This window comes from Branchiostoma floridae, chromosome 7 (assembly GCF_000003815.2).
Source record: "Branchiostoma floridae strain S238N-H82 chromosome 7, Bfl_VNyyK, whole genome shotgun sequence".
Classification (NCBI taxonomy): domain Eukaryota; kingdom Metazoa; phylum Chordata; class Leptocardii; order Amphioxiformes; family Branchiostomatidae; genus Branchiostoma; species Branchiostoma floridae.
Genome location: NC_049985.1, coordinates 23,286,309 through 23,293,874, shown reverse-complemented (window position 1 = coordinate 23,293,874; position 7,566 = coordinate 23,286,309).

Sequence of the window (7,566 nt, the reverse complement as noted above, 5' to 3'; positions counted from 1 at the left end):
GATCTAGAAGCATCAATACCGCTACGTCCTGTTTACATTCGCCGAAAGTTCCCCTTTGCCACTGTTGCCAAAATATCGTAGCAGATTTACGGTGCAATGTTTTATCATATGTAATGTTTTGACCAACTGTCGTCTATGTAAACAGGACATACTCGTATAAACATAAAACATATAAGCATGGAACGGGACATATAAACATTACAGTATGTACAATCAGATCGGAAAGGGCATAGACCATCAGACAAGAACACAGGCCAACGTTTTAAACCCAGGTCTTCAACTTCTCCTGGTCCTCCACATCCAGTTGTACCCAAATCTCAAAAGAACGACTGTCACTGACAACAGAGCGACATTTTCAGGAAGATTGTCCGGCATCGAACGAACCGCTTCGGTAATATATCATTAAAATAAGGTAGCTCATAGCAAGCTTAAATATCGATATTTACAACCGATGTACGAATCCTAAATGAGTACCATTGATTAATCTTTAAGAAAACTGAAAGACAACTTAATTCACATTATTTAACAGTTAAAAAAATCGGAATTAAGCATACTTAACGGTGCTTAAATGTTGCTCAAATGAGTGGCACCAATCGCGATTTAGGGAATCTAGGCTTAAATGTGATGTAGATATGATATTTAAGCAGGCGTAAATATTGTTCAAAGAAGCTTAAAGAGTGCCAAAACGTAACAATTACGCATGCTTTAAGTGTGCTAAAAGAGTGGATTTGGTTTAGTGTGTATTTAACACCCAGAAGGAATAGTTTTACCTCTGACGCTGCTACATAAAAAAGTTTGCATATAAATAAACTTGGTTCGTAGCATCACGATGGTTAAATTTGGCCCAAAGTTTCCATTCGAACGTAGGGTATCGCGTTACCGGGGCTCCCCGCGCGAGCTCCGGGGAACCTGACAGTAACTGGAGCATCTTCCAACAGATCATGATAGTTAGAAAAGCAACCCCTCGCATGTGCCTCGTCGATATTAAATGAAAGCTGGCAGTGTGTACACGTCAAATCTTACCGTGTACGTGTGCTGCACAGTTTTGTCTCAATGTTTTCTGAAATGTGCCCAGTTGGTTGATTTAGAATGGCTTACGCTGGAGCCACCAAATTTGGTGAGTTTTCCTAAAAACCCGTTGGCAACAATTTCACGTATTTTAAAGAAATTTTCAATTTTTTCGTGTTTGTTGACAGGCAGTTTCCAAAAAAGAAGTCAAACCCAACCTATCTAGATATAGTATTCGAGTAGTCTCTTTGTATAATAATATTTAGCACAGTTCTATTTTGTTACATGCATATTTCCTATCTTGTTTCTACCATGTACTTGCAATTAGCCTACGGGCATGAACTTGCAAATAAACTTTCAATTACTCATGTCCATTGACAAATGGTTGAGGTAAGCTAGAAAGTTGAATCAGTTTTACTGTCCTATGTTAATTATGGGTAAATACAGATGCCTATAACGTATTCTATTGGCGTGATTTACTAATAAGTGTCGTTTTTTAAAGATTGAGGTGAAAATGTACCAAATCGCTACATTCATAATCGTACAAAACAATTTCTCAACGATTCCGAAAAACTGTCTCGATTTAAGCAAGAATCTTTGTGGCACTCAACAAACATAGATGGTTTTTGTTCCGTTTTGAAAAGTTATCAGTTTTGTAAAGGTTTTGTTGTGTACATATCTGTCACGTCACATCGATGCGTGAATGATGTCATTATTCACAATTTCTGTTGTGGGTGACATCATTTTGCACCAATCAAAGCGTTCAAAAGTACCGCCCACCACTCTTGTCCATAATACGGGCAGTACACTTGGCAAAGCACAATTTTAATCATCGGACAAACAACACGCAGAAAAAAAGACCAGGTCTTCAACTTTTTCGGTCCTCCATATCCAGTTTCTCTCGGCACTGAAAAGACTGACTGTCGGTGACTTCTGACCGAGATTGTACATTTTCTAAAGGTTAAGTGAGGTCATGTAATGCACCAGTCCTAGAGCAGACTGCACTACCGTACTGAACTGTGATTGGTTAAGCCACCTAGGATACCTTGCACCTGATCAGTGCACTATGCACTTGGCCTAAAAAAGCGAGGACATGCTGTACTATGCTCATTCGAGCCCATAACCCCGAGAAAGCCACACGGCGAAACATGTTTGTTGTGTGTCGGTTCGAATAAAGTTCCTCAACGGGGAACATGCGGCTCCAGCGTCTTTTCTGAAGATGTGGCGTAAGTGTGACCACCGTTATAAGTCATGCATCTGCTTACGAACAACTTCGTTGGAGATAACTAATTAAGTAGTAAGTCCAGCTTTCAATACAATCACTGAATTTTTTTTGGAATGATCATTACATGCATTGAAGCATTGCTACTAAGTAGAATGTAATGTCCTTAGTAGACACCAAAATAAAAATCATGTCCGTTCATACATTGACTAAAGTTGATGTTATCCAAAATATTGCAGCAGCTTTACCCTGATAAGATTGATTATCAGTTAAAATAGAGGCCTTTACTTCTTGTATTGGCTCCGTTTATTAATCTTTAAAGTGCCATCATGAATTGCTACGTATGTTTCTTTTAACTTCTTAAACATACTAGTATACAAAACCTCTACATTAAATTCCCAATCATACCCAAACATTTCTCCACAGGTTGACAAACTCTCAGTCTGGCTGTCTCAATTAAGCAAGACTTACAGTCCGAGTAAAAAAGTAAAAGCTGAAAGACTGTCAAAGATCGCTCTTTCGTTGTGTCAATTCATGATTTTCATCTAAAACAATTCTGCCACGTCTCTGCATGCGGACGGTGCGTGCGTTTGTTGTGGATTACATCATAATTTGTTGTGGGTGACATCATTTTACACCAATCACAGCCCTGAATGAAAAGTCCCGCCAAACACTCCCCGTTATACTAGCATCGTCAACGTTGCTGCGCAGTATATTTAGGAACTTTGGACAAACAACACGTACCAAAGTGTAGACCAGGTCTTCAAATCGTCCCGGTCTTCCACACCCAGTATCTCAATCCAAATTTCGACTGTTGGTGACTTCGGATCAAGATTGTCCGGAAGATCTGAGCAACCGTACTGCTTGCATTAAGCAACCAGGTGAGATAGTTTCCCCACAAGCGCTGCTTCCAACAAAAGTTTAACCGCGTACAACCATGTTTGTTGAACTCTGCCGCTACTGATTGCTGTAAAGAGTGATTCAACTTTCACTCTTGAATTTCCTGGTTGACCAATCTGCACAAACGTATTTCTAAGTACAGTTTCTTTAATTCTATCTGAAAATATATAAAAAGTTACATTACGTTCAATGAAAATGTCTTAACAGGTTGACAAAAACTGTCAGTATCAATTAAAAAAAACTCACAATTCCACCAAAAGATGTAAAATTGTCAATGAGTACTTTGTCGTTTTACCGCCTTTTCATTTCTGCCTGGTACATTTCTTCCGCGTCTATGTATGCTGCTGGAATGTCTGATTGCTGAGAGTTTTAACACATTTTGTTGTGGGTGATATCATTTTTTCATAAATCGAATCCCCCAAAAGACGCATCCACAACACCCATGACACGGCCGGGCATCATGGACTCTGTAGCGCAGCACATTTTAGAACCATCAGACAAACAATTCGTAATGAAATATTTGACCAGGTCTTCAACCTATACCGGTCCTCACATCTATTACTAGTAACTCCCCACACTGGAAGGATCGCCTTTCGTTGACTTCAGAATTGTCCGAAAGATTGACCAATAGGTTGTTTGATATGCACTGAACCGTACGGATTGTAGTTGGCACTCTGCTGAGATAGTTGCCCAACCAGTGCTCCTTCTCAGAAACGTTTGACCGTGTACATCCATGTCTGTTGAGCTCGTTTGATACTGGTTGTTGTAATCTTCTCAAGACATGCCTGCAAGTTTAGAACGCCTGCTAGACATGTCTGTCCCGAAAACTCTCCCGGGACCCGCGCGTACCGCACCGTCCATAACGCCAAACCGGGACATGCCTGTAAGTTTAGATCGCCTGCTATAGCTAGCCATGTCTGTCCCGAAAACGCTCCCGGGCCCCACGCGTACCGCACCGTCCATAACGCCAAACCGGGACATGCCTGTAAGTTTAGATCGCCTGCTATAGCTAGCCATGTCTGTCCCGAAAACGCTCCCGGGCCCCACGCGTACCGCACCGTCCATAACGCCAAACCGGGACGAGAGTACAAACACGCAGTGATCAACATTAGAGGCCATGCATATATACTTACGAACGACTTTGTTGGTGATTTATAGCTAAGTAGTAAGTCCAGCTTTCAATACAATCACTGAATTTTTTCTGTATGATCAATACATGCATTAAAGCATTGCTACTAAGTAGAATGTAATGTCCTTACTATAGTAGAAACAAAATAAAAATCATGTCCGTTACATACATTGACCAAAACTGATGTTAGCCATAATATTGCAGCAGCTTTACCACGATAAGTTTGATTATCGGTAAAAACAGAGGCCTTTACTTCTTGTATTGGCGCCGTTTATTAATCTAGAAAGTGCCATCATGAAATGCTAGGTATGTTTTTTTTTTTTAACTTCTTGAGCATACTAGTATACAAAACCTCTACATTAAATTCCCAATCATACCCAAACATTGTCAGGTTGAGAAACTCTCAGTCTGGCTATCTCAGTTTAAGCAAGACTTACAGTCCGAGTAAAAAAAAAAGTAAAAGCTGAGAGACTGTCAAAAATCGCTTTTTCGTTGTGTCAATTCATGATTTTCACCAAAAACAATTCTGCTACGTCTCTGCGTGCGTGCGTTTGTTGTGGATTACATCATATTTTGTTGTGGGTGACATCATTTTACACCAATCACAGCCCTGAATGAAAAGTCCCGCCCAGCACTCCCCGTTATACGGGCATCGTGAACGTTGTTGCGCAGTATATTTAGGAACTTTGGACAAACAACACGTACCAAAGTGTAGACCAGGTCTTCAAATTGTCCCAGTCTTCTACACCCAGTATCTCAATCCAAATTTCGACTGTCGGTGACTTCGGATCAAGATTGTCGGGAAGATCTGAGCAACCGTACTGCTTGCATTAAGCAACCAGGTAAGATAGTTTCCCCACAAGCGCTGCTTCCAACAAAAGTTTAAATGCGTACATCCATGTTTGTTGCACTCTGCCGCTACTGATTGCTGTAAAGAGTGATTCACTATTGAATTTCCTGGTTGACTAATCTGCACAAACGTATTGCTAAGTACAGTTTCTTTAATTCTATCTGAAAATATATAAAAAGTTTACATTACGCTTACAAACATATCTGGAAATGTGTTAACAGATTGACAAAAAACTGTCAGTATCAATTCAAACAAAACTCACAATTCCACCAAAAGATGTAAAATTGTCAATGAGTACTTTGTCGTTTTACCGCCTTTTCATTTCTGCCTGGTACATTTCTTCCGCGTCTATGTATGCTGCCAGAATGTGAGGTTGCTAAGGTTTAACACATTTTGTTGTGGGTAATATCATTTTTTCATAAGTCGAATCCCCCCAAAGACGCATCCAAAACACCCATGACACGGCCGGGCATCGTGGACTCTGTGGCGCAGCATATTTTGGAACTATCAGACATGACAATTCGTACATGATGTAGTAGATCGACCAGGTCTTCAACCTATACCGGTCCTCGCATCTACTAGTATTATTAGTAACTCCTGACACTCAAAAGATCACCTATCGGTGACTTTAGAAGGAACTGTCCAAAAGATTGACCAAAAGGTTGTCTGATATGCAATGAAGCGTACGGATTGTATTTGGCACTCTGCTGTGATAGTTGCCAAACCAGTGCTACTTTTCAGAAACGTTTGACCGTGTACATCCATGTGCATGTCTTTTGAGCTCTTTTGATACTGGTTGCTGTAACCTTGAGATGCCTGCAATTTTAGAACGCCTGCTAGCCATGCCTGTCCCGAAAACGCTCCCTGGCCCCACGCGTACCGCACTGTCCATAACGCGTACAAACACGGTACAAACACGCACAGGCTAACTTTAGAGACCATGCATATACTCACAAACGACTTTGTTGGCCAAGAAGCATTTCGAAGTTTGAACCCGATCACTGAGATGTGTGAGATGTTTTCTCTAAGTTCAACACTTTTAGACCAACATTTAGCCTAACTAAATCCGCGCTTCTACCGGCCGGCCCTACAGTCGCCGCTTAGGGAGGAAGGAGGCCCCAATCAACCCCAGTCAGCAAAGAGATTGTGTAAACACAGGCTAGACCAGCGTGGCTACCAGGTAGAATAGACATCTATTGTTGCATCTTTGTTAGAAGAAATCAATAAAAGCAATCAATAAAAGAAAAAAAATACCACCATGTCCTGTTTACACTGACCGGGGGTTAGAGGTCGTAATGATTTTGCAGCGTCTGATAAACATAAGGGCGTCCAGTCAACACGGATGTTGTCAAGCAGATGAGGAAAGATTGATTTTGGGTAGAAGCCAGTTTATTGCACAACGGATAAACGCACGCCTCTGTTAATTGCACGGAATCCCCAAGTCCCCCCCACACCGGTGCGGTCCAGCTGGATAACTTCGCATTGTGCAAAGTGACTGGCTTTGATGCTGTAGTTCTAGGAAAGAAGCTATCAACATGGAACTTCCTCCTCAGAGGTGGATTACGGAGAAAAAAAAAGATGCTTTGCTTTCGTGTAAGAGGCAAAACGTGTTCTTGCGGAGAAAGTTCGTTGTGGAGGAACAAGAGAGTGAAGTTCTGCTGAGCATTTGCCGTGGAAGTAATGATAGAATAACGCTAGACTTGCTTCACTACGCCGGGGTTGTAAGGTGGCGAAAATTTCACTCCCAACAAGATTCCGTAAGCGGTTTTGTACTCTGTTGAGACAGGTCAGGGAGTTCTTTGAAGCTCCGACCCAGATGTGACAGCAGTGTTCCATTGTTGGCCTTATCTGGCGCTTACAAAGATACAGAAGGAGTCAGATACTTTCTGGTGCGATACAAAGAACCCACCATTTCCCCAGCTTCCTTGGCAACAGATTGAATGTAAGGTACAATTCTACTTAAGATCAGGGGTAAACTTTAGGACTAAAAGTCTTTCGAAGCATGTAACTTGCTATTTTGGTCTATCTGGCCATGGGATGGGGGAGGGTGGCTTTTGAGGCCAAGTTTGAAACTCCTAGAACTCCTTCATAACTTATCATAAGTAAGATATGACGATTTGTGAAATTTGACGGCATTATAACATAATATGATGTCATGATGACGTCATCTATGTGATTATATTGGTTGTAACCATGAAAACAGGAATTCCCAGAAAACTTTTATGTATGCAACCAAAATGTAGCAGCAATTGTAGATAGAATAATATTATCTGCTACGACGTCTGTTGCAACGTCAATAGCAACAACAATGACGTCAAAAGACGTCATAAAATGGCGTCATGCATATTTTTGTTTGCATTATTTTCAGCAAACAACGGCACAAGACATCGAAAATAGACTATTTAAATGTTTTTTTAATTGAGAAAAAATAAGGGGATCATAAGTTAGTTATATTTG